This window comes from Triturus cristatus, chromosome 3_1 (genome assembly GCF_964204655.1).
Source record: "Triturus cristatus chromosome 3_1, aTriCri1.1, whole genome shotgun sequence".
Lineage (NCBI taxonomy): Eukaryota > Metazoa > Chordata > Amphibia > Caudata > Salamandridae > Triturus > Triturus cristatus.
The window spans coordinates 911,181,720-911,209,225 of record NC_140583.1 but is presented as its reverse complement, the minus strand read 5'-3'; the positions used below and the strand labels follow the sequence as shown (position 1 = coordinate 911,209,225).

At 46.5% G+C, this 27,506-nt stretch overlaps 1 protein-coding gene and 1 long non-coding RNA gene across 6 annotated transcripts in view; one reads left to right on the top strand and one right to left on the bottom strand.

Moving 5' to 3' along the window:
• The window catches only part of TANK (TRAF family member associated NFKB activator), a 299,318-nt gene that overhangs the window by 39,047 nt on the left and 232,765 nt on the right, over window positions 1-27,506 (top strand). The gene's annotated exons all lie outside the window — the stretch shown is intronic.
• The window catches only part of LOC146861263 (uncharacterized), a 72,139-nt gene that overhangs the window by 14,356 nt on the left and 30,277 nt on the right, over window positions 1-27,506 (bottom strand). For 2 of the 3 annotated variants that reach the window (XR_014978934.1, XR_014978933.1), the window contains exons 4-5: window positions 20,443-20,593; window positions 17,948-18,135 (exon numbers count right to left, since the gene is read on the bottom strand). This is a non-coding gene — a long non-coding RNA (uncharacterized LOC146861263). Of the gene's footprint in view, window positions 1-17,947; window positions 18,136-20,031; window positions 20,118-20,442; window positions 20,594-27,506 lie in introns of all 3 variants that reach the window. The other variant, XR_014978935.1, reaches the window with a different exon arrangement.

Sequence of the window (27,506 nt, the reverse complement as noted above, 5' to 3'; positions counted from 1 at the left end):
GATTTTTACAGCTTTTGCCATGCTCAATAAAAGATGGCTGGAAGATTGAGTGTCTCATATTAAGATGTAGGTTGTGCATTCTGCACAGATGAAACTGTTATGTAAATACTTTCCATTTGTCACCTTTTATTGAGAGAAATTGTTGCAACTTTTCCTTCCAAAAGCAGGTTTTACACACTTGTAGGGAAGCTTTACCTACTTCTTAAGTCTACTGCTCAAATGGCCATTTAAATACCCTCTGTTCTTATGTCATAAATATGATCAGCAGGCTGCTATTCTACTATAAATCCACATAATGGAACATCAATCTTCATTGTCAGTGGAGTATACAGTTATGTTTTACTGTAATTCTGCTAACCAAGACTATCTAATGCCCAGTATAGCTTTAGCATGCTCAAGTAATGGTTCCCCGTGCACTTGTTTTGTGTCTTGTGGCATAAAATACTATTGGCCACAAACTTGGAACAGTGGTGACTCTAAAAGTTCTCAAATATACACAACCAGTGACCCAAACATAAAAATGAAAATTGGTGATTGGGTAAGAAGTGCATAATGCAACCAGGCATATTTTTAGTAAATTCAAAACATCCAGGCATCTGTGAAAGCGCTGAATTCGCTAAAACTGTGACAAAGAGGCACTAAGCTGAGAACAAATTTTCAAAACCTAAGGTTGTATGGCAGTGTGGGATTGAATGCCAATACCGCAACCTATGTTAGGAATTTACAGATTTGTAGAGAACAGGGAGAGGTAGGAAAGTTCAAAGATGGTATTTCCTGAACTCCTGAGCTTGCAATAACATGGAGTGCTCACTGATGTAGAAGGTTTGGCGCTTGCCCTTAGTGTTTTAGGGCAAGTGACAAAGTTTGTTTAGAAAGTTGCTGCACACCACAGTAAGCCACAAAAACAGAGTTTTGAAAGGCTTGAGTAGACAGAGGAAGTAATTGTACTAAATAGTTGGATAAAAGGCAGAGCTGGAGACTTAGGGCCTGATTTAGATCTCAGTGGACGGGTTCCTCCATCACAAACTATGGGATTTATATTTCGGTGGATGAGATCTGTCACCGTTGTGACAAAGTAACCCGTCTGCCGAGATCTAAATCAGGCCTTTAGTAGGACTTTCAACATACAAAGGCATTGCAAATGGGCAGATTAAATGAACCTGGCAATTAATGTACGCACCCAGGCATCAGACATAGGAAATATCCATCAATTTGCTAACTGAGGCCCACACAACAGACTCATTACTTAGGTACACACATCTTACCCTCAAGTAACTACTCAGAAGGCAAAAATGTATAGGTCCCGGCATTATGTAGAAGACTTATCCCTTGGGGTTCATAGTTCTAGGGGGCTCTTGAGTTATTTTACAGCTGTCCGTCTGAAATATAGATCTTACAAGGGCAGACCTCAGGAAGCAGAATTATCTTTAAGGTTACACAGATATTATGCATTCTGGCTTTAGACCGCAAAGATAGCCCACTCAATATACAGAATGCATTGTCTTAAATCTAACATTGGAGAGCTATCTTGCAACTCACATTTATCTTACAGCCCAAACTCTCAGACAGGACCACTGTGCCAGCGGTTTACACAGCTATTGCAGGCCTAGATATTATAGGAACTATCCTTTCCGATTAAATGGATTTCACCAGCTGAAACTACAGAACTACACCTGTCCATATTCAGACCCAACAGCCTAGGTAGGCTTTCAGACAGCAGAGCTATTCTAAGGCTACATATCTTGCAGTCATGTCTCAGACAGTAGAGCTATCTCTCAGCGTACACAGATAGTAGAGACTCAGATTTTAGCAGAACTATATGCCAAGTTGTATTGATCTTACAGGCTGAGAAAACAAAAACACCCCCTTGATACACATAACTATTCAGCTACAGAGGGTTTTATCCTGCACAACTGTGTCCTAGAGTACAAAGGGTTAAATGCAGCAGTCACACTCACGCTGTAGCTATATCCCTCGTCGAACGCAGGGTGTACATTTTCAGCCAATACTCAGTGAGGAGCACTATCCTCGATAAATACAGAGCTAACTAGCTCTAGTGGGTTACTGCCAGCAGATCTGTCCCCCCCCCCCCCAAAGTGCAAAGTGCTTGGACAGCAGAGCTGTCCCTCAGCATGCACATAGGTTACCCCTACACAAGCTGCCAGACAGTAGTGCTATCTCTTGGAATACACCCAGCTAACCAGCTGCAGTGCCCCACTGCCAGAAGGTCTTTCCCTCACATCACTCAGAGCTTATAGCTCCAGACCAGTCTCAGTCAACAAAGCTATCCTGAAGTAAACACCTGGTTTACAATATCAGCCATATCTCTGAGAGCTGTTCTCCATCAGGACACACATCTAGCCAGCTCTAGTGGGACTCAGTCAGCAGAACTATCCCACTGAGTTAACAGGGCTTATATACCCATACAGCAGTGCCCTTCCGTGGAATACACGGATCAACCAGTTTTACTGGGTCTCAGCTAGCACAACTATCACTCAGTGTGCACAAGGCATACAGCCCAGCCAGGTCTCAGACCACAGTGCAATCCGTAACAGTTAACAGAGCTCCCAGCCATAACCAGATGTCGATGTCAATCAACAATCTGAAAAAATATCTTATTAAAATTAATGAAGTTTTGAAAATCTTGATCCTTGACTATGGCCTTGCAAGCATGGCATTCTCCCATGATATTTTTCATAAGAGAACTGACTTATAGGGACCAGACTTTTTTGTAGGAGGGGTTTGGTGGCAGTGTCGCCTCTGTGGCCTTCATCTGCCAAGTTGACCACATACTGCTGAAGAGATTAGTGTATCACTAAACAATTGCCTGTTTCTAGGAGACTTGGACGTGCTAGTCTATTGACATATTGCAGGTATTTTTGGCGACAGATGGTGTAGCATCACAAAAGGTTAGTGGATACCTGGACATAAAATCTGCTGGGTTCCTTTCCTTTCCCAGACAGTGAACAATGTTAAACTATTAACCTTGTAGATGAGGACCCCACCTCTCAATATTTGAAGACATCTTCATTTCTGGGTTGCCATTAAATGGAAATTAATGCTCGATAATCACTGATGATGGTAAACAGATTGCCGTACACAAGCAGAAGGAAGTGCTACTAGGCCCATATGGCAGCTAGACGTTTATTCTCTACTCGGAGTAGATTTGTTCTGGACCAGTGAGGTTGTGCTTGACATGACCTGCAATGCGATGGGGAACTTCAAGGTCAGTGTCTCTCTGAGCAAGTACTGTTCCTAGACCTAGGGCTCCCATCGACTATAATCTTTGTGCAGAGGTAAGTGGTGAAGTATGCCAGGTCCTCTGCATTCAAATAATGTTTGCCATTCTTTGGATCACTGGAATGGAGCACCAATTTTGATCAAACTTCCTAATGGAGGACTAATTGCGGTGAAAGGAACCGAAAGGAGACAAACTCAGGGATACAGTAACAGATGTTGACATTGAAACGTTATCTGGGGTGGGACAGATTCCATTTTTCCATAAACTATGAGTGAGGGCTTGCCAAATTGACATTTGTACTTGTTTAAAGTCACATGTACATTACTCAATCCTTAGCAGATGTTAACTAGGGTCTCATCATGCCCTTTTCAGGATGATTGGCATACAAGTACATCATTGCTGCAATGTAAGCAATTGGGGATGCCTTGTATAATCGTACAGGTTTCCGCCTGGAAAAAACACAGCAGAGGAAACCCCAAAGCTGATTCTTTTGTATCGGTAGACTCCACAGTGTATCGCAAATGTGATGATGTACCTGGAATTCTCTTCTAGTTGATAATACCCTTTGTTTAAATCCAGGTTTGAGAACTGGTGTATCTTTTCCTGAATTTGGGGTACCAGGTGTGTTCTTCATTGAACTGGAAGAATTAAGCACATTCAAATGTTGTCCCGTGCTTGGCATTTCAGGACAGGGACAATTGGGGATACCAATGGTATGGGATCAATGCAGGTTGAATGGAACCCTGCTTTAAGAACGTTTTCAGGTTCTTAAACTGTTTCTTTGATGTTAAATGGTATTCCTCTGAAGTCAAGAGCGACCTGCACTGCCAATTCATTTAAATGTATACAAATTTGATGCTCTTTGAGTTTGCCAATACCCTGAAACAGCTTAGGGAGCACTCGGCTGACATCTGAAGTCTCCCTTCCTTCTGACACCTTGGCAGCAAATCGACACAAGACCTGCAGATCTAAAGCCAAGCAGGCACTCCGTACCAGCAGCAGCCCCCACTACACAGACATCGGGTTTAGTGGAATTAGAAGGATGAGAGCTGTTTATGAAACAGTTCTAGACAGGCGAGATGTCTTTGAGCCATAGGCATATGTTAATGAAGATTGGTTAGGCAGAGTTGCTAATTCGGTATCAGTCTGAAATTAACCGTAGCACTTGTGTCTATTAGGAGTATCAAAGGCTATCTCTGACAATTTATCATCATCATCCTCCATCGAGACAAGACATTGCCTCGAATAGAGAAGACTTTGGCCATCTCTCATTGTCTCTCCCTCCCTCACTCTCTGCGGAAAATGAAGTGGGTGGAGGATCAATGAGCTGCAACTTTTCTGAGAAGTTGATGCCACCGTGAGGTTTGCTAGACTTTGGGTCAGATCGTTTTGTGTCACTCAGTGATAGAGATTGTCAGGCATTGCTCTTGTGCTATGCTTGGGTTGGGCAGATGTTTCAGAAGCGGACCATTTTACCTGTTGTTGCATATGCTGGACTTGGACTGGTGTGTGGCAGGTGGTATTCACACCAGTAGTATACATGTTTAGGGTCATTATCTTTAGTGTGCAGTACTTTAACAGTGTTTACCACCTCCTCAGTTATATATCAACGTTAGGGTCTCTTCAATATTTCATGCTGGTATTTGCTCATGTGAGAGGCCAGATCCATGGTCAGTATTTCTATAGCTTGTGAGGTTTTTGTAGCTGCTTTGGTGGGAAAGTGACAGAATCACACCCTGCAGTTATCTGTGGATGGAGAGACTTCACAGTCTTACTTTTCAAGTATGCAGTGAAGAACAAACTTTTTAAAGCGGGTAACAAATGAGACAGGCGTCTCTCCACCCTTTGAATAGTGAAATGAACTATTCATATTTTTCTTAGATAAAAAGCATGTTATTAAGCATGTTTTTGAGTTTATCATAAGAGTTACTCGACAGATACTTGTACAGGTTGCAGAGCATGTCGACAGAAGGCAACATGATCTTCGCCTAAATACAGCAAACGCGGATGGTGTAGTTTGCAATGAAAACAAGGAACAGAGAATGGGTGAATTGAGAGCACACTGATCAATAACAGAGTTACTGTTGTCCATGTACCACAAGTATTGTACCTTTATTTCTGGTTAATTCAATTAACAGTTAAAAGGCTTACCAGAATGTCATACTGTCTGCTACATCTAAAGCAAGGCCCCTTCATCTTTATGATCAGGGAGCCCTTGTTGTTGTATCCTCTCTGCTTTGTGCTCGCACCTTCTTGCCCATCCTGCCTTCTACTGCCCCTACAACCTTCCCAGTGGCATGGGTGGTTGCTCCCTGCGCCAGGAAGTGGCACCTTGGTCAGGGGGAAACGGGGATACCACATCCAATGGAGGCATGTTGCTTTTCACGAGGGTGAATAGCTTTACAAAGAGGATGACACTCGACAAATATTTTGTTAACCTTAATTGAATCTTCCTAGATGTCTAAATTACCTTTCCAGTTCAATTCATAACAAAAAAGCATCATGATGGCAACTGTCTACACCACTAAAATAGAAAGTGAAACTGAGAGATACATTTCGCAGTTGTATTTTGGCCTCGCCCATTCAGGTTCCCTATCAGCAGTGCGTACCAGTCGATGCTAAAGGAGAACCTGTTTCACATTTTTTCTGGCAATCTCTAATAATACTTATTAATTGAAGAGCTCTAGAGTATGTTCTATGCCATGAAAGCCTAGACAAAAAGTTGCTATGGCACCACCCTCTATATTGAAACAGTTTCACGTTTTAACTTGGTAGCTGCTATTTCCAGGACCTGCTTGGGAAGAAAGGCAGATCACTGTCTTTTAAAATTCTCAGTTTGTGGTTTTATGTTGATGTCTTTAGACCTTTAAATGTCAGGTATAGCAAACAGCAGGTCCGATCACTGGCAACCCTTGAATGATACCCATGCAGTTTCTACCCATCTGTTTACCACCAGCATCTAGAAATCTGACATGACCTATTGTTTTATTGCAGTCATCCATTTGTGTCTGCTTGTTTTTCAGCAACCTGATTTTTGCTACAAACCTGTTAGAGCCAAGACCAGTCAGTCTACAGACCACTTCATTCTCACATGTTTAACCATTTGAAATATTCCAAAGAGGCTGTATAACTCTTATTCTTGCTGGACCATCTGCAGGGTGACATATTGTCCTACTGACACCATCGCTCTTAATTTGTCATTCCTACTTTTCCTGCTTTGGTCTCTGTCCATCACATAGACTAAACGAGAGAAAACAATCTCCACTGGCATTGACACTATCTTCAATGTCACCCCTAGAAACTGGAAGTGGTAATTGAGAAAAACACCAGTGATATTCTGCACTCTTGGAATATATTCCAGCTCTTAGGAAAATGTTTGAAGGCAATACTGACACTTGCAAATCCTAGCTCAACCGGCTGATTGCGGTCGTTATAAAGCACAAACACAGTCCCCCACACACCTATGGCAGAGCCAACATTTCTATCACCAAATAGTTATGTTCTGCTCCCTTCAGGACGCAAAAGCTACAAATACATTTCTGCCCTCTCACTCTTGTATCAGAACTGAACCTAAAGCATAGGCACTTGTGTCAATAATAATGATAGTTCTATTGGTGATGATAAGTGGCCTTGGAGTTGATAAACCCTTGAAGTCTCATCCTGTACCTTCTTGAGTACCTGCTCCCACTAGGTGCTCCACACAAACGTTATTAGTTTTAAGAAGACCTATGTTGGACTGCCTTTTGAAATGGGATATAAACATTGCCTAATGTTTGGAAAGCCCAAAGAAAGTAACCACTCTTTGTTCTTTGGTCATAGCCCGAGCTACGCTGCCTCCACCAAACTCTCATGGTGTCCAACTCTCTTTCAGCAAATGACAATATGCCTGTAACCTTAAGCTTGCTCTTTTCTTTCCTCATGGTTAAACTATTCATTTTAAGATGTTCAAAACCTATGCAATATAATATCTTCTTGAGACTCAGTTGTGCCGTATTCCATAGGCCATGTTCGGATAAAGCAACACGGGGTGTGTACTTAACTATCATTTGCCTCATCCACTGAAAGACAGTGGATGCTGAGCCAGGATAAACGTCATGCCCATAAACCTAGAACAACCTTCGGGAATGGTGAACAAAGGGAAATGCTTATATTCTTCATTCAGCACAATTTAGTGGTGAGTTGATGGAAGGTCAAAGGTTGAAAATATCGTGCCACATTAATCATCACCAGTATCTTTCTGATATTGGGGGTGTATGGCAAATTACTATATGCCTGGCAATAAGCCCATTAGACTTCTATGGGAGCAAACTTGTAAAGCTGTAATTTCTTTAATTGTAGTAGTTTCATATGGTGGGCATTTGGAATAAACCAGAATGACAGATACCAGGAACAATAGACACTCTTCCTGCTCCCCTGCACTGTAAAATGATTGATTCTGCACACGTTGTGGTAGTTTTCTCATGTGTCTATGACTGACTTCTGCTGAAAGACAGTAGATGTAGGAATGACAGACAGTAACAATGTCTCCACCAGCTATTCCGCAATTGTCCAGACCACAGTCTAATTGGCCCAGCCAGATTCTCAATACAGCAGAAATTTGTACTTTTATGGTAATGCTACCTCACCATTTCTGCTAAATTACCAGGTCTATTCTAGATTAGGGCTATAATAATTTAAAATCTTTCCTTCTTTGCTGAAAAGGTAATCAACACACTACACACTTCTTCTATATCGGACACATTCTCTCTCACAATAGGTTTAACTTCAGAATAGTTCAGGATACAGACTGTCCCATTCAGTTACCCTTTTCCCTTATACTTGTACCCATGCGGAGTACTTACGGTTCAGCCTACTGGGATAAAGCAAACCGGGTGCATGGCCAGCCAAGATGGCCGAGTGGATGCAATCCTCAGAGGCTCTGCCACCATCAACCGCAGATGAGGGGCTAGACGCCTCCAACGGGGTCGACCAAAACACAGTGACTCCTCCCTTTTTCGCAGCCAACTACTATCGCCGAGGAAAGGGCGATTTTGATCAGAGAAATCGGCGGATAATGCCAGAAGGAAGAGACGGTGGGCAGAGCTAACATGGCGCCAAGCGAGGAGATCCAGCTGTAAGATTGTCCCACTGCGGGAGGCGACCTGCTGGAGCATCACTGAGGCAAACCGCGGCATCAAGAGGGCAAAGTGGCCACCCTGGGGAGAAGCGCAGACAGCTTTGTGGGACGGCGGCCCGGTGAGTGCAGCATTGAGGGTGGACGGCCGATCTGGCAGGTTGAGCTGCGCAGCCCCAAGCGAGGCGAAACCTTAGTAGACCAAGAGCGGCGATACAGGCACTAGTGTCGGTGACCACGGAGGCTATGGGCAACGTGGGGGGATGCCTGACTTTAAGGTGGCGGCCACGTATTCCTAAACCGGCTGCCACGGTTAAAGAGATAAGGGCTGGAATCGGGCTGCGACTCCCCCCCCCCCCACCCCCCCGCGGTACAGAGGACACCACCGGACTGTTGGACGCTGCAGAGATACTGAGGAGTTAGCCTTGGGGGGGGGGGCAGGTTACCAAGGCCACTGTGTCCGGCTGGGGAGGCCCTGCTGCTGTTGAGTGGGCGACGTGAGTTTGACTTAAATGGAGGAATGGGAGTCATAAGTGCCTCCTAAAGCACCAATGGGACTCACGGGGTAAGAAGCCACCTAAACACGTCACAGTGAACGAGGGGGAAGAGAGGAGCCCTCCTCTCGCCAGCAGCAGTGAGAGCGGAAGCACGAAGGAGAGAATGGAGAGAGGGGGTTGGGCTGGCCCACGGAGCTGAACTGAGGGGATCTAGCCTCGGTCACTCATAGCCGATGCAACGCCATTTGGAGAGAGCCGCGTAGCTGGAGAAGCCTTCTTGGTTCTTAATGAAGAAAAACAGAAGCTTGCGGGACATTAGGCCACAAGCCAAGATCTCTTTCAGGAGGTGTAGCTCGTATCCAGTTAGTAACTCTTGAGATCGCCCAAAAACTTGCATCCACAATCTAATAGGGTCTCAAGCTACTTTGCAAAAAACGACACCCAGGGGAAATCTGGGCTGCTGGGGATGGAGGAGAACATGTTGATGAAAGAAGATCTGATAACTTCGCAGTTGGAGTTCAACCGTGAACTAAGGGAAGAACTAAAGACAGACTGGTCTCCCTAGATGCACTTAAAACTGAATTACATGGAAAGTTGAGAACGCTCCAACAGGATGTCGACTCAGTGGGCACAAGACCAATGGATCTGGAAACTAAAACGGTGGACTAGGAGCAGCGCATGCAGCTTGCAGAGGATCAAATAGAACTTCTCAACACCCAACTACAGGCCTCCATCTTGGGGAGGGAAGATTTAGAGAATAGGTCACAACACGACAACATTATAATTAAGGACCTAGAGGAAGGAGTGGAAGGGACCGACCTAGAGGCCTTTATGGTGGGCCTCTTTGAAGAAACTGTGGGTGAAACACACTTGAAGATCAAAGTGGAAAGGGCAGATAGAGTGGGGAGGCCATTACCAGGAGACAAGCGACATCCACGGGACATACTGGTGAAACTACGCTCCTTCAAAGTGAAAGAGGTGATCCTGCAAGCTGCAAGAAAAAAAAACACAGGGTGTTGTTTCGGGGATCATCGCGCACCCTCTATCAAGACCTAGCTCAAGCAACTCTAATGCAAAGACAGGCGTCCCACCCAATGACAGAAAAGCTTAACAGAGAGCACATCAGGTACAGTTGGACATTTCCCTTTGGCTTGGCGTCCGAGTATCGCAATAAAGTCCACCATGTGACGGCTCTAGCGGATGCCTTAGCCCTGCTGGATGTACTGCCTCTGCAGAGTCTCTCAGGGCCCCATGTAGAGGAGCTATGGCTTTCCCAGAGGTGTCCAAAGGCTCATAAGAGGTGCTAATGATATGTTGGGGCGGGATGGCTACCCACATGCTACCCCACGCTAGAAAGAACTTTGATGCAGAAGAACGCCATGCCGTGAGTAAAGGTGATGAGACTCAGAATCTGGAGGTGTATCAGCCAGACATTTAGCATATCAACGTAATGGTCTTAACTCTCCACTTAAGCACCATAAGATTTGGAAATATCTAGCAGATTCCCACTTCGATATAGTAGCCATAGAGGAGACCCACCTCAAATAGTCGGAAGACCACAGATTTAAACATAAACTTTATCCCCTGATCTGTCGCTCCTCTGCCTCGGCTAAGCACAATGGGGTGGCATTATTATTTCCCTCTCTATTGCAATTTCAGCCAACAGGGTACAAGACAAATAGGAAGGGACGTTGGGCAATGGTCAATGGGAGTCTCAGAGGGAAACAATTGGACTCAATCTATGTTCCCAATACTGGTCAAACAGCCTTTCTCCAGTCCTTTCTAACGATGTTGGGCGGCTTTGCTGAAGTAGAAATTATACTAATGGGGACTTCAATTTAACATGGCACTCGAGGGTAGACAGTACACACCTGCATAGAATGTCCGCCAGTAGCCTTCCGAAGGGATTGAAACATGCAGTACAAGAATTAGGGTTGCTAGACGCATGGAAATCCCTCCATCCCGCGGCTAAAGAGTACACTTTCTACTCACACACCCAACGCACATACTCGAGGCTAGACTACATCTTTATTAGCAAATCCCTGCTCTCCGAGTTTCAGGCCGTGCCTATACACCCTACCGTGATCTCTGATCACGCGTCTATCTTGATGACCTTGGAGTGGGTTGCTCCATCAACTAAAAAGGACAGTGGTATTTTCCTAGCTCCTTAGTGAGGGACAGACTTCAGTGAGATGAACTTAAGAAAGCAATCCGCAAGTATTTCAACCTAACCTGCTCCACTGACACCAGCCCCACAAATAACTAGGATGCCTTTAAGGCAGTGCTGAGAGGCAAGTGTTTACAACTTATGTATCAACTTAACTAGCAAAGAACACACAACAGTGCACAGCTAGAGGAAGAACTGAAAGCGTGTTAAGGTGTTCCACACAGCCACCCCATAGGCAAGTCACCATGCTAAAGGGAAAACTTAATGCAATCTATTTCAATAGAGCCGAATATGCGCTGCTGAAACTGAAGCAGACTTCATATTAACATGGGAACAAGGTGGAAGCACACTTAGCGAGACAAATAAGAGTCAAACGAGAGAGATATATAGGGGGATATAGGGGGATTTAGGGGAAAAGACAGAAAGTTGGTGGGCTAGGAGGAAGGAAAGGCGGAGGAGTTTTACAAAAACCTTTAAACCACGGACCAAACGGACAAGATAACACAACTCGATTTCCTCGGCTCCATTGAGCTCCCACAGGTGTCGACACCTCAGAACCAATACCTGGGTGACATTATCATAGAGGAGGAAGTTCTGGCAATAGGCAATAGGTGGGCTGAAGCTCCACAAATCGCCGGGCCCAGATGGCCTGACTGCCCAGTTTTATAAGACCTTTTGATCTGACGTGGCCCCCCCAGCTGACCCTGCTTTTTAATCACACACCGACATAGCAAGTAGCAGACGCTCGATAAGCAAAGCATTGGTGTCTGTAATACCCAAACCTGGAAAGGGCCGACAGCTTTGTGGCTCATACCGACCAAAAGCCCTCCCCAAGCTGTATTAAAAAATCTGTTTAAAAAAATCTTGATTACACAGCGGGAAAACCTAATGCTGGAACTAATTCATCCAGACCAGTTAGGGTTTATCAAGGGCCGGCAAACCCATGATAACTCAAGGAGAGTTGTCCATTTAAATGAGAAGTCCACAAAAAAACACATTCCGGCGGTCGTACTGGGGCTTGACACTGAGAAAGAGTTTAACTGGGTAAACTAGGCCTTTATGTTCCAGATGTTGAAAAGGTTTGGTTTTTGTGACCCTTTCATTGCTATGGTCCGAGCCTATTATGTGGAGCCTAGAGCTAGGGTGACGGTCAATGGGGTACAATTCAGATTTTTTACACTGAGCAGAGGGACCAGACGGGGATGTCCCCTCTCTTCGTTGATATTTGCCTTGAGCATAGAACCCCTGGCGGTGAAAAACCAGAGATTAAAGGCATCATGTTGCCAACGTAGAATATTAAAATATCGCCTTTTGCCGATGACATATTGCTTAACCTTACAACATCAGAGTTCCCTCGCAGCCCTACAGGTAGAGCTTCAAAACTTTGAAACACTAGCAGGCTTTCAAATCAATTTAACAAAATCCTATTTACTGAATCTGACCCTTCCTAGGGTGGAAATGACTAATATAATAGAGAATACCTGCTTCCAAGAGGCAGAGAAAGAGATCACCTATCTAGGAATACAACTCACGCCCAACTTATCGGCAATATATAAGGGCAAATTTCCTACCATCCTGCAACGATTGAGAAGTGATCTTAAACGATGGTCGCCATGTTCCTCTCTTGGTTGGGAAGGCGACATGCACAAACGATGGTGTTGCCAAGGCTTTCTATTTATTCCAGGCGTTGACGATAGAGATCAGTTGTGAATTTCTTACTGCGCTAAAGTCCCTCAGCATCCAATTTATCTGGCAGAAGGGACGGGCCTGCTTATCGTACAACTTACTCAAATGCTCGAAGAAGGAGGGGGGTTTCGGGCTACCTGATTTCTACCTCTACTACCAGGCAGCCCAACTATGAGAGAATATTGATTGGTCAATGCGAGAATCGGATAAGCCCTGGCTGCACATGGACAGAGCAATAGTGGGTAGAGCTATCTGAGACACCCTGTGGAAACCTAAAGACCAGTGTCCCCTCAACGCATACTTAAGTACCCCCACAGGGCCTACCCTTAACACCTGGTACAGAGTAAATAAAAGGGCCAACTGGACAACATTCCCCTTTCTGTACACCCCTATTCACGGCAACCCGGCCTTCTCACCAGGATTACAGCCGGGACCCTTTGAAGCTTGGAGGGAGGGAAGATACCTTACACTGAGGGATTTATTCCCTAACTGGGATATACTGACATTTACAAATAGCAGACATAAATCTGATTTGCCAGCATGTGAACACTGCTACTACCTGCAGTTGAAACACTGAGCAATCACTTCAGAGGTCTGAGAGGCAGTGACCAAGAGCTTGACTCCTGTTGAGCAGTTTGTAAGAAAAATGGGATCCTTCAGGGCCACTATTACTTTCCTATACAATCTTCTCACCACGCAGCGCTCCCCTCAGCCACGGTATACCTCTTACTGGGAAAACACTTTGGGGACAAAGATAATGGAGGAGAAATTGAATACATTTTGGGAAGGTATCCCCAAATATAATCACTCCCTAAGTATGAGAGAAGCGCACTACACACTACTCTACGGCTGGTACTTATACCTGGCAAAGTTGACAGAAAATTTCCTCGGAAACTTCTGGTTTATGCTGGCGAGTTTGTGGATTGCTGGGAGATTTCTATCATATTTGGTGGGACTGCTCAACCATTAGGACATTTTTGACCAAGATCTTGGCGCAAATCAAAGAGATCTTCGGCTACCCAGTGCCAAATACACCAAGCTATATCCTGCTAGGTTTACGTGATGACCCCTTGAAACGTCAGACTAAGCAAGACAGGACTATTATGTGTCTAGGTGCAGCTAAGTTGGCAATTCCAGCGGCATGGAAAAAAACAGAGGCACCCTCCCTAACACAGTGGTGACTACAGCAGGCTATAACTATGGAAAGGATGGCAGATATTTTTAGAGATGATTTAAAAAATGTTGAATATGCGTAAGGGTCCACTGGTGGCATTTCTCACTGCTTGTTCTTCTAGGACGAGAGCACTATATTTATTCCAATTTTAAGAGAGACAATCGCGCTATAACTAGAAAGATCATTTTCATGAGCAACCGTTGAAAGAGTAGTGCTACTAAACGGAAAGTTAGCATTTACAACACAATTAGAAGCAGACATTAGGTCCCTGAGTAGTTTGTTTAATTGTAGTAGCATTCAGATATGGGAGGAGGGTGTGGGAAAGAGGGTTTTCCTTTATCTTTACCCTCCCCTTCTCTTTTTTTTCTCTGCCTCTTCCTTTGTTGTTCCCGTTTTATCTATATGACTAAGAGACTTTACAGTTTTTGGGTGGAAGGGTCAGGTCCTATGCATGTATGAAATTGGGAATATGTCACTCTTTCATGTTTTAGACGAAACTGTAAATATACAATGGCATATTGTTGTTCCTTGAAAGGTAGATGTAAATGTTGGACATACCTGTCCTTGCTAGTTTACCCTGGAAAAATTCTCAATAAAAATAATTTTTACCTCCAAAAAAGCGAACCATAGCCTCCCGCAAGGAAAGTGACTTCTGCTTTATGGCTGCCCTCAAATGTTTATCTCTCTGCCGAGGTGAGGAGAGCTCAACAATCACGCTGCTCACAGTTTCTGTGGTATCCTTGCATACCCTGAAAGGAACCCCAAATGTCTTCAATTGGACCTTTTCCACCCCTCACAAATCCAAGTAAATACCTCACTGCCTTAAACATTTCCTCTGGTAGTGAGATGGCTTAGTTATGAGGGGAAACCAAGTTCTCTTAGAGCCCTCTTCGTTTTCCAATGATTCAGTTTGAGCACTAAGTTTTGTAATGGCCTCACCTGCACATTCTTTGAACTACATAAAATCTTCCAGAATGGTCTTGGACCCACTTTATTATTTTCCCATGGTCAACTATACACAAAATAGGGGAACCCAAAAATTCCCCAGATTGGGTAGGAACATCTAAATATAATAAGGGGGGTCCTGAACGGGTAATTTTGTAAAAGTATGATTCAATTTCTTCTAGGATGGATCCAACCAAGAGAATCAAGTAGCATATATTTGACAAAAATATCATAAATGATAACATATGCCCGTAAGGAGGAGTACTCTGTGTCAGGCACTATCAGATATAAACAGTTTAATAAAAATGATCTGTTCTTCAATGCTGATACATGATGGAGACATATCAGTGTAAAGGTTCAAAAACGTTAGCACGCACCAATGAAAGTCAAATATTCACTAGAGTAAGTCCAACAAAACAAAGAGGCTTATGCCATCTGATGCTGCTGCTCACTTCTGCTCTCACCATATGCTACTGTAGCTGGCATTGGTTTAGGTTCTGCCTCTCCCATTCTAGCCCTTCTTGACTCTTACTGGGTATGCAATGCATGATCGGTCTGCTCAAACAAGCGATTCCTACTTGAACTTGCAACCCTTTGTGATCTGGCATACTATATTTTCCGCCCCTTCGGGTTCCCTTGCCTTTGAAGATTCATTCCCCACTAAGTCACAACCTGAGATGAAGCTGAAGCATCGCCAGAAAGGTCCAGCACTGCTTTACAGAGGTCACCATAGCACTACCTTATTCAGGTGACCAGGTGAGACTGGCATGGCAATATGCAACTAACTTGAAACATTTGAATTTGTCTAGGTAAACTTAAATGAGGTATTGTGGTACTAACTTTGACATGAATGTAGCTAGTAAATTGTGGAATTGGCATGAAAATGTGGACATAAATGGGGCCTTGAGAAGGTGGCATGCAAATGTCTACCTAACTGTGCACTGTGACTAGAATGGAAATGTGATTCTAGCTGGGAAATTACAAGTTAGGAATGGTAATGTATACCAAACTTAGGAATTAAAATAACGATTATTGGTAAAATGCTCATTCACTCGTAGTTTGGCGCTGAATAACATTTTTATTGTTACCTGACTCTATGTTACTCCCTGCATGGGATGTATTAGTCCACAGAAACACCAGGCAGGGTTTAACCGTCCAGCAGTGGTGGCTGCTGGCAATTAAAACCGGTAGGGCGGCGGGGGCAGGGGGAGTGACGAGGAGAGGTTGGAGAGTAAAAATAAATAAATAAACTTACCTGCCACTCCGCTCTAGTCCTGCTGACGGCCGCCTTGTTCCTCCTGCTCCTCGTGTCCCGGAAGGCGGAAGGGGATGGTCCCTCATGACACGGGCTCCCCACCCAATCCAGACGCTGCTTTCTAGCATGAGAGTAGGGCCAGGAGGTGTCTGAGCGGCTTTGTTTGCCGCTCAGACTGTGCCTGGGAGCCTGTGGGGTTCATCCAACTCGGCCGTACAATACAGCCGGGTTAGAGAAACAAAAGTGTGCATGTGTATTAGAAATGGGGGTCTCTAGTTGGCAAGGGTTTGCACCTTTGTCCAAGTAGGGACCCTTCCTTCTAGTCAAAATAAGGGAGTTGCACTCCTAAAATAACCCCTACTCGCCCCCTTGGTAGCTTGGCACAAGCAGTCAGGCTTATCTTAGAGGCAGTGTGTAAAGCATTTGCACATAACCAACAGTAGCCCAGTGAAAGCACTACAAAATGGCACCACACCAGTTTAGAAAAATATCAAATATTTTTATATACTTAAAACAAGACCAAAACGATAAAAATCCACAATACAGCACTTAGAAATCTTCAGTAATCAAAATAGACTTGAAATACAGTTCCTTAAAGTCCATAGCTCCGTCTGGTTGTCATGTCACAGTGAACAACAGATCCAAACAGTTCTGGCTGACCGCGAGGACGCGGGCCAGCTACGGTGTCGGAAAGAACCGCAAAACAGTACCTTTAGAAATGGAGGGCATAAGCAACCTCTCGATAAGCCCCGAAAGGCCGGCGTTGGTTCCGGAGGTCGATGCAGGTGTCGTTGGGCCCTTGAAGTCACACGCCTTGCAGATCGAACTCCTTGCGGTTGAAGTCGGGAACATCGCCAGGCGTCAGGTGATGCGGTGCGAAGTGCAGCGGTGCGGTGTGCAGTGCCCTCAGGTCGCGGTGCAGGCAGCAGCTCGGTGACGGTCGTCCAGCGGTGTCGGTGCCACCAGGGCTGCAGTGCGAAGAGATGCAGTGCTCGTCGAGGTGCTGGCAAATCACGGTGCAAGCAGCGGCGTCGTTATTGCTGAAGCACTGTGGTCGGCTGATGAACTGGAGTCGATGGCGCCGGGGTCGGTAGGCCATGGCTGGGCTGCGGGTTGAGGTTGGTGCTTCGTGTAACTTACAAGCGGTGCCCTCGAACCACGGTGCAAGCAGCGGCGTCGATGTCGGCGTGGAGTCCTGAAACTAACAACAGCAGGTCAGGAAAAAATAGGAGGAAGAAGCCAAAAGTTTGGGGATAACCTTGCAAAAAGGGCCATTTCCAACAATGTGTGTTTGGCCCGCCTAAGATGGCCGTCCAAACACACATGCGCACTTATAAGTGCACAGTACTCCTCCCTGCACTGGCCTGGCCCTGCCCCTCCTGTCGGACATACTTAACTCCGACAGAGATAAATAAAACAAAAATAACAACGTGTTATCGTTTCATTTATCATCTGCTGGCAGTGGGCATCTCTCCTCCGCCATTACGGAGGAGCTGCCCTGTGGTACGGTACTGTGCATCTTCATAGGGTAATGTGTGCCCAAGTTTGGTCAATGTGATACTAGCAAGCAGAAACTCACAATTCACTCCACATAAGGATGAGATCTTGTGCATTTGAGCAACACCGCTGAAAGAGTGGAACGTGGTGCATCATACTATTATCCGCATTCATGGAAATTTTAAGCATCATCATATTATTTGCAGCAACCCAGGATATTTCTGCATCATTCACATACAGTGAAGGCACTCTGGCACATGGTAAAAGGGACAGCCCCCGACATAAAATAGAATATGTGATCGTATTTATTTTCTACTACATTGATTTTGCTAGCCCATTCAAAGGCATAGGAATGATAAAGCATTAGATTACCTGTGCCAGTATTTAAAACTGGTGTAATTTCTGCTGGCCAAGAAACTAGAAATAATATTTGTTTCTGGTGGATTGTGGCATAAAGTATCAGACACTTCTTTGATGATGATGTACAAATATCTCTTTCCGGTGTTGTTTTTTGAAGAGCACACAAAAAACTTGCAGCAGAGAATCGATGGCCCAATTTACTGTAAAATAATCGGAGGCACATAAATATTTAATGGATTTCTCCTCAGAGCTTGCTGTAAAAAACACAATTATAACTGGCATAATTGGAAATAATGCAGTAAAATAACCGACTTCGCCACAAAATTGGTGAAAGAACCCCAAGCTCTTTCTGGTGATAAAAAACAGTTGCATGCATGCCAACACTTTACAAGTGGAAGACTTTGAGAAAAAAACTGGGGAATGCATTTTCCCCATTGACATACATTGAATCAAAGGCAATTTCAGGCGAAAAACAGGTCAAATAAGGCCATTTTTTGCTTCAAACACTGGGAGTTTCCTGCCTTACTCTGGTCTGTTGTCATGTAGCAGTTGTTAATGCAACACACGCTTCAAACTTTACCAACATCTGCACGTAGCAGGTAGGAGACAGGGTGGTCTCTTGGAATACATGTAATTGTCTTCTTCGCTCTGTTGGCACCTTCTAACATTATCTTCTTCAGTTTGCCACCGGCATTCTTTTCCGTGAACTTTTCATCATATGGCAGTTGGTGCTTGGACAGCTAGAAAGCACAGTGCATGATGGTGCTCTACACTACTTCAAATGCGTGGCTAAAAAATAAGCACTGGCAAGGCCAATTGGTCTCGGCATTGCAAGAGCTATTGGCTTTGTCAATGTCTTTTAGCCATGTTATTTGCCAGCCTGGAATATAAAGTGACATTTATAATTTTCACTGCTGTGAAATGTTCGATTTATCAACTATTGCATAATTGCAATTACAATATAATACAACACATTACCAGAAGGCTGGTGTGTGGGCGCACCGTGCGTGCACTGAACATAGGCTCAGCAGCAAAGGCACGATGAGCAGTGTATGTACTGCCCATAGGTAGCAAGGTGTGGGTGGAGCATTGTGTGCTTGTACGTAGGATCAGCATGGGAGTAGGTTGAACAGTGTGTGATTACCCATACATACAGCACTGTGTGTGGATGGACCCTTGCATGTGCTGTACATAGGACCAAAAGTAGGTTGGGCAGTGTGCTTAGTACCCATAGGTGCCGCACTGTATATAGGTTGAGCGTTGCGTTAGCTGAACATAATCATAGGACCAGTACCTGAGGTAGGTTGAGCAGTGTGTGCTTAATTTGAGCCAGTGGTTTCCGGTGCTCAGCACCGGCACTTAATTGTCGCACCAGCATTTATGACAGCTGCCATTTGGTGGCGCTGTTTGTATAATTTAGAGTTGAGCAGAACAGCAATTGTTTATTAATTCAATAAGCATTAAAACCAACTGATACCTGCCGCCCAAGCTATTTTCATAGCTTTGGGGCCCTGGAATAGGCTAAATTGTCACACTTGTAGCAGTGTGCTGGTTAGCAGTTGTGTAGGATCTATCATGGGCAACTCTGGCAGTGGCAATGGGTGGTACAAGCTGCAAACTGTAACAACTATGCGCTGCGCAGTGCTGGAGACTGGTGCCTACATAGACATGGGTGTAATGGACGCAGAGGCCGCCATGTTGACGAGTTGAATGGTAATGGGTGGTAAAGGAGAAGATCTGTGCCTTTGCGCCAGCTCCTGAAACCTTACTCAGTGCCGTTTAATTAGCGACTGCTTTACTCTGCTAAAAAGCGCCTATTATGCCTTTTAAGCGTCCGTTTTTTAATCAAGCAGCCTCCCTGTGTTCTGGCGATCTCGCTAGGACAGAAACAATGGCTTGTGGGCCCAGGGTTTGGTCGCTGAACCAAACTGTGTGATTGCAGGCGAATCAGCTATAACAGTCGCCTAACTAAACAGTTGTATGGAGGGTGGATTTTAAAAAGCAGTAACTGAAAAGCCTGTGCCAACCTTCATCACTGGTACGAATGACATTGGAAAAAGGGCACGAAATGATTGGCACTCATCTCCGAAGCTCACCTGGATGAAGATGATGCTGCAGTGATACGATACTCCCTGCAGCAAGACATCTCAATTGATTAACTCCTTTGCCTCCAATCTGCATTCTTCAGTGATCATTGTGGGTTCAAGAAAAATATATAAAAGCTGCATTTACCATCTTAATTGGCATACAACTTTAATCTATTTATTGTACTCTGACCGATTGGTCTAATTTAGTACCAAGGGTCACACGTGAGAATACCTGCACTTTAGAACTTTGACATTACATAAAGGGGTTGTGACAAAATTATCATTTAACAAAAGAAGGGTGTGCTCTCAATGCTTTTTATCACATGCTTGCACCCAATATTATATGTACATATGCATTTCGTTTCAATATTCCCAGGTTCACACAATGTGGTAACATAGCAAAGACATGAATTGCCTTACCTCCTTACAATCCAAAAGGTAGCCTCTGAGCCATGCATTTCTTGGTGCAGCCAATGCAGAAGGTATCCGGAAACTTAACAGGCAACTTGTTCAATCCCAGAATTTGAAATAATGCTGGGTATTCCGTCAGGTTTGAATCGTCCTTATGTCCCTATTCATTAAATAAGTTAAACAATGCATAAATAACCCATCCCTGGTTGTACTAGATTTTAATAAACATAATGAATGCATGTGTTCTGTTGCTGCACATGTAGTTTTTTGAAAGCGTAATGTTACTTGCAGCAGATACTTACACCTGCAGGCTATGCTCACACTCTATATGCTGTGGTAAATAAACACGCTCTCCTCGCCCTTTGAAGTCATGTCAGAAGCCATCGGTTCTTTTAATGGAGCTGCGAAGGGCCCTTTTCGTCGTGCTAGCACTATGACTGTTGAGCACGTGGAAGGAGGCAATGGTCTGAACAAACCAGCAAAACAACGCACTAATGTCTGCCCCCAAAAAGATCTTGGACTGTAGGTGGGGGAGACAACCTCTACTGGGTTAATCTTCAGGCAAAACAGCTAGCAAAAAGTATGGGCCCTGGTCCATGTTTAAGATAAATACATGCGGTGAATGACTTTGCCTTGCCACATACCACCTTTCGAGAGGTGACCATGCAGACACCTCGTTCTACACCACCAACGGCATCGAACAGACCGTGCAGCACCGATGAGACGATGGGTGCATCAAATACGAGGCTCTAACATCACCTCTAGTCAGAAGTGCTAATTAAGTGCACAAACTCGTGCAGAATGATGCTGCTCCTACATACACCCAAGTCTGGTGACGTCACTGTACTACACAATCCTTGATGTATGCACGTTTTGTGCTCACACATTTCCTTCATAAAATACACCCTCTCATGAGCTTATAGGGTCCACAGCACCTAACGCAACATCACCTATTAGTGTAGGGGTGTTTAATAAAATAGAATATCTACTTGTCCATGGGACAGGATGCTTCATAAATATACCTGTCCTGTAAAAAAAAACCACTTGTCTCTTCGACTCCACGTAGTGCAGTGACAAATTAATGGCAGCAATCTCATTATACAAAAACCCTAATACTAGCCTTTCTGATTATGCCAGGGCTCATATTTTAATAGGGTCTGAATTGTAGAAATGTCCTTAGTTTGCCACCTTCCCGCAGATCTACATAAAGGGGCTGGAGGTAGCGTTAACCAATAGTTCCAGGGTTGGAATGCCCTTTTGAGTCTGTGCAAACCTACTAAATTGCATGTTTTAGGGGTTTTGACCAGGTCTACTCTAATCATTTTCCATACTGAGAAAGGTCACAAATTTACTCCTGACAATGGTAGAAGTCAAACTTCTTCCAGGGTTGGAAAAAAAGTAGGTGGAGGGAAACTTGTAAATGCTCAACAGATTTTCGCACGAGCAAATCTACACTTGCATATTTGTTTGTGCTAAAAAACAGTTCACAAATATTTTTCTAAGAATACGATTCCCTGGCCTACTTCTGTAAATTTTTGTGAATTCATGAAAACTGTAAATCTGCACTAACGCAAGGACATATACCATGGGTGCAATTTTGTGACTTTCTTTAAGAATTGGGACCTTAATTGGGTCTGGACTTAAGGAAGACATTTTGTTTTTATTATAATTCTACTTCTCTCTTCCTTTATCCGAAGTCTGAACTCCACGCTGCACTGTACAGAAGAGCTCGCTTGTGGCATGACGTAGAGCACCTTATTGCAGGCTAGCTAAATGTAATGCAGTTGCGGTAACCTGGGTGCACCTGTGCACTGATTATCCTGAGCACACGTTCTCCCCAGATGCCTTTGAGTGCACTGAACATTGAGCACACGGTGTGCACTGCATCTCCATTCTTGCAGCGGGAGCACCAGATAGCCCCTCAGTGTGATGTTTCACTCGGGTAGACTACAGAACGGGGCCTGCTGCATGCTCTTGGTAGAGGTACTTTATGTTGTCAGTCAATCAAAATGTTTCACTTCCCGCAATATTCTGAGCTCCATCTTGGACTGAAACGGTGAGAAAAACTTAATTCACCAAATATTCAAACAAGAAAAGCTAGATTCTGCGTTGACTCCAGCATCCTTGTTTTAGGGAGTGTGAAAACGAGGTGAAGTGAAGCACATAGGTAAAAACACATCATAACCAGCATTTGTGAAAAGAGCTCTCAAATAAAAAAGTAGGGCAGAAACTATGCACTAAAATGGCTGTGTGTATTGTCTGAAAGAAGTTGGGCGGTGCGCTCGAGGAAGGCTAAACACCAGAAGAGGGATGACGTATGCATGCCATTAACAAATGGGGAGAACGGCAATTGGAGCAACGATGGTGCCACCTAATGGGAAGCCTCTGTGTGGGCTGAAGCCCACAACAGTAGATACAGCATGTCTCGGTTCAGACATGTCCATGTGTCCGTGTGTGTCCGTGTCCCAGAGCCCGCTGCTGCCGCTAGCTGATAGTTCAAGGCCCTCCTCCACCCGCAGGCTCCCACCTGCGCCTCATCCCTGGTGGCCAGTGGTAGGCCATAAGCTCTTTGCGCTCGCTCTGCCCCTTTTTTCTCTGTCGTGATTGTGCTTCTGCTCTCGTATTGTTATTAGTTGTATTTCAACTTTTATTCCTTTTTATACTGTTGTACTGTTATTGTGATCTTTTTGTCTTCTGTATCCTCTGCCCGCTCTACCCTCTCGCTTTTCCTGCCGCTGCATCCCCACCCCCCTGCTCGCCCATTCGCCGCCCTGCTCTCGCCTCCCAGCTGCTCCTCCCTCCCACCTCCCCTTATATGGCGGCCGCTGCGCAGTGAGGAGAGCGACCCTTGACCCTGTTTTCAGGCAGGTCGCTCCCCATGCCGCACAGCACCACCTGTGTGTCCGTGTCCCTGCTGCTGCCGCTTGTTGAAAGTTCGAGGCACTCCTCCATCCGCAGGCTACCACCTGCGCCTCATCCCTGGTGGCCAGTGTTAGGCCGTAAGCTCTCTGCGCTCGCTCTGCCCCTTTTTTCCCTGTCGTGATTGTGCTTCTGCTCTCGTATTGTTATTAGTTGTATTTTGCCTTTTATTCCTTTTTATACTGTTGTACTGTTATTGTGCCCTTTTTGCCTTCTGTATCCTCCGCCCGCTCTATCCTCTTGCTTTTCCCGCCGCTGTGTCCCCGCCCCCTTGCTCGCCCATTCGCCGCCCCGCCTCCCAGCTGCTCCTCCCTCCCACCTCCCCTTATATGGTGGCCGCTGCGTGGCCGCGCCGAAGGCAAGCCCATCTGTGCCTGGACCATGCCCAGCGCCAGACCCCCTGGCCCCCGCGAACACCACACAGAATGACGCCACTACACAGCCAGTACCCTCCACACTCTCAACACCGGACGACAGCACACCTGCTTCCTGGCTGTCCTGAAGCACACCCAAGGACCCTTCTCCTGCCGGAGCTGCATCTTCACCAGCCTCCGAGCCGCCAAACCGCCCACTGCGACAGGACGCAACCACCTCAGATGCATACTACTGAACACCCGCTCCGCACGCAAACACGCTGTCAAACTCTAGGAACAGCTCGACACATCCTCACCGGACGTCACCTTCCTGACAGAGACCTGGATGAACGCCTCCTCGGCACCCAACATCGCCATAGCCCTCCCGGACGGCTACAAGATCACCCGCAGGGACCGCACCAACGGAGTAGGAGGTGGGATCGCCATCATCCACAAGAAGACGCTCAGGGTCACGACCAGCACCGACAACACCTTCAGCACCGCTGAACACCTGCACTTCTAGATCCACACTGATCCCAACACCACCCTCAGAGGAAATCTTGTCTACAGACCCCCCGGACCCCGGCCTCAGTTCAGCGACTCCTTCAGCACGCACGCCCTTGCCTCCACCGACTACATCCTCCTCGGAGAACTTAACTTCCACCTCGAGAACAACAACGACACCAACTCCACCACCCTGATTGACAACCTCGCCAACCTCGGTCTCAGACAGCTCGTCACAACACCCACCCACTCCGCCGGCCACACGCTCGACCCCATCTTCTCCGCAAGTTCCCACATCACCTTCAGCCACACCACCGAACTCCACTGGCCCGACCATCGCTGCATTCACTTCACCTTCCGGAAACCTACCACCGCACTCAACAGATCCCCTGCCGCAGCTGGAGCAAAATCACCGAAGACCAGCTAAACACCACCCTCACCCGAAGCCCACCCGCCTACCCCACTGACACCCCCGCCCGTAACCTCAGGCGCTGGATCGACGACTGCGCCAACACTCTCGCCCCGATCAAGAAACCCTCCAACAGACGTATTAACAAGAAAGCCAGCTGGTTCACCGCGGATATCCAGGCCTCCAAGCAAACCTGCCGAAAACTAGAAAAGAAATGGCACCGCGAATAGACACCGGACAGCTACGTAGCCCACAAGAACGCCATCCGCAGACACCATCGCCTCCTCAGATCCGCCAAAAGGGCCTCCTTCAAGGACCGCCTCGACAACAACGCACACAACAGCAAAGAGCTCTTCAACATCGTGAAGGAACTCTCCAACCCTAGCTCCAACACCAACGACACCCCACCATCGCAAGACCTGTGCAACCCCCTTGCTACCTTGTTTCATCGCAAGATAGCAGGCATCCACGACAACTTCAACAACCTGACTGCCCCGACAGCCACCGACACCTCAGACCCCACGGCCACCACCCACATCAACCCCCTGCTCACCTGGACCAACATAAACGACGACGACACCATCAAAATCATGAACACCATCCACTCCGGCTCTCCCTCAGACCCATGCCCGCACCACATCTTCAACAAAGCTAGCGCCACCATCGCACCCCATCTCCGCAAGGCCATCAACATCTCCTTCGAGACCGCGACCTTCCCGGAGAGCTGGAAGCACGCCGAGATCAACGCCTTACTCAAGAAACCCAAGGCGGATCCGAGGGACCTCAAGAACTTCTGGCTCATCTCCATGCTCCCGTTCCCGGCGAAGGTCATCGAGAAAACCGTCAACAGACATCTGACCCGCTACCTCGAGCAGAACAACATCCTGGACCCGTCCCAGTCCGGGTTCCCCAGTAATCACAGTACAGAAACTGCCCTCATCGCCACCACCGATGACATCAGGGCCCTGCTGGACAACGGCAAAACCACGGCCCTCATCCTCCTGGACCTATCAGCCGCCTATGACACTGTCTGCCACTGCACCCTATGCACACGCCTCCACAACGCAGGGATCTGAGACAAGGCTCTGGAATGGACCACCTCCTTCCTCTCCGGCAGAACCCAGAGCGTCCGCCTCCCCCCTTTCCGTTCCAAAGCCTCCGAGATCATCTGCGGCATACCCCAAGGATCATCCCTCAGCCCAACATTGTTCAACATCTACATGGCACCGCTCGCCCACGTCGCCCGACCTCAACGTCATCCCTTACGCCAACGACACCCAGCTGATCCTCTCCCTCACCAAAGACCCTCTCTCCTCCAAAACCAACCTCCAAGGAATGAAAGCCGTTGCCGAGTGGATGAAGAACAGCCGTCTGAAGCTGAACTCGAACAAAACAGAGGTTCTCATCCTCGGCCTCACCCCCTCATCCTAGGACGACTCCTGGTGGTTGACCGCACTGGGAGCAGCACCAACACCCACCGACCACGCACGCAACCTGGGGTTTATCCTCGACTCAACACTCTCCATGGCCAAGCAAGTCAACGCCGTCTCATCCTCCTGCTTCAACACCCTCTGCATGCTCCGCAAGATCTACAGAAGGATCCGCACCGAAACACGAAGAACTGTCACCCAGGCCCTCGTCAGCAGCAGGCTGGACTACAGAAACACCCTCTACGCAGGAGCCTCGGCCAAACTCCTGAAACGACTACAGCGCATACAGATCGCCTCTGCACGCCTGATCCTCGACATCCCTCGCCACAGCCACATCACACCTCACCTGGGAGACCTGCACTGGCTTCCCATCAACAAGAGGATCACCTTGAAGCTCCTCACCCACGCACACAAGGCACTCTACAACACTGGACCAGCATACGACTCACCTTCTACACCGCGAACTGGCAGCTCCTCTCCGACGACCTCGCCCTCGTCCACCGCATCTGAGGAGCGACCACTGGCGGCAGATCGTTCTCACACCTCGCTGCCAAGACCTGGAACACCCTCCCCATCCTCCTACGACAGACCCAGGACCTACTAACCTTCAGGAGGCTACTAAAGACCTGGCTATTTGAGCAGTAGCAGCACCCCTCCCCCCCAGCGCCTTGAGACCCTCACGGGTGAGTAGTGCGCTTTACAAATTTCTTGATTGATTGACAGTGCATGCAGGCAGTCTAGAGCAGAGACCTAAAAAACATAGCAGGAAATTTGATTTATCCATAGACTTCTATTAAACCGGTCCCAGGATGCTTGCTTCCGGTCCAGGGAAGACATGGCTTGGCAGTTCGGGCTGGACTGTTGTCATAAGGCACAGGGTCAGACTGATTTGCATATGGCCATGTCTGAACTGGGGTGGTGGAGTGAGCTAAAGAATGAGGATGGATTATACCCAGATCAGTTGACTGGGGTTGAGTGTTTGATTTGCTCAAACGCTCCGTCCATTATCCCCTTTGGTATCGCTTTGTTCGCCCTAAGTTGGCAGGGTATGCCCAGACGTGGGTCACTTGCTCACTTTGCCACTGGATTCAAGATAGCCTGGCTGATGAGGGTTATGAACCCGAAACCGTTCCCAGGATGCTTGCTTCCGGTCCAGGGGAGACATGGCTTGGCAGTTCGGGCTGGACTGTTCCCATGAGGCACAGGGTCAGACTGATTTGCATATGGCCATGTCTGAACTGGGGTGGTGGAGTGAGCTAAAGAATGATGGATTAAACCCAGATCAGTTGACTAGGGGTGAGTGTTTGACTTTCTCAAATCCTCCCTCCATCATCCCCTTTGGTATCGCTTTGTTCGCCCTATGTTGGCAGGGTATGCCTTGACGTGGGTCCCTTGCTCACTTTGCCACTGGATTCAAGATAGCCTGGCTGATGAGGGTTATGAACCCGAAACCGGTCC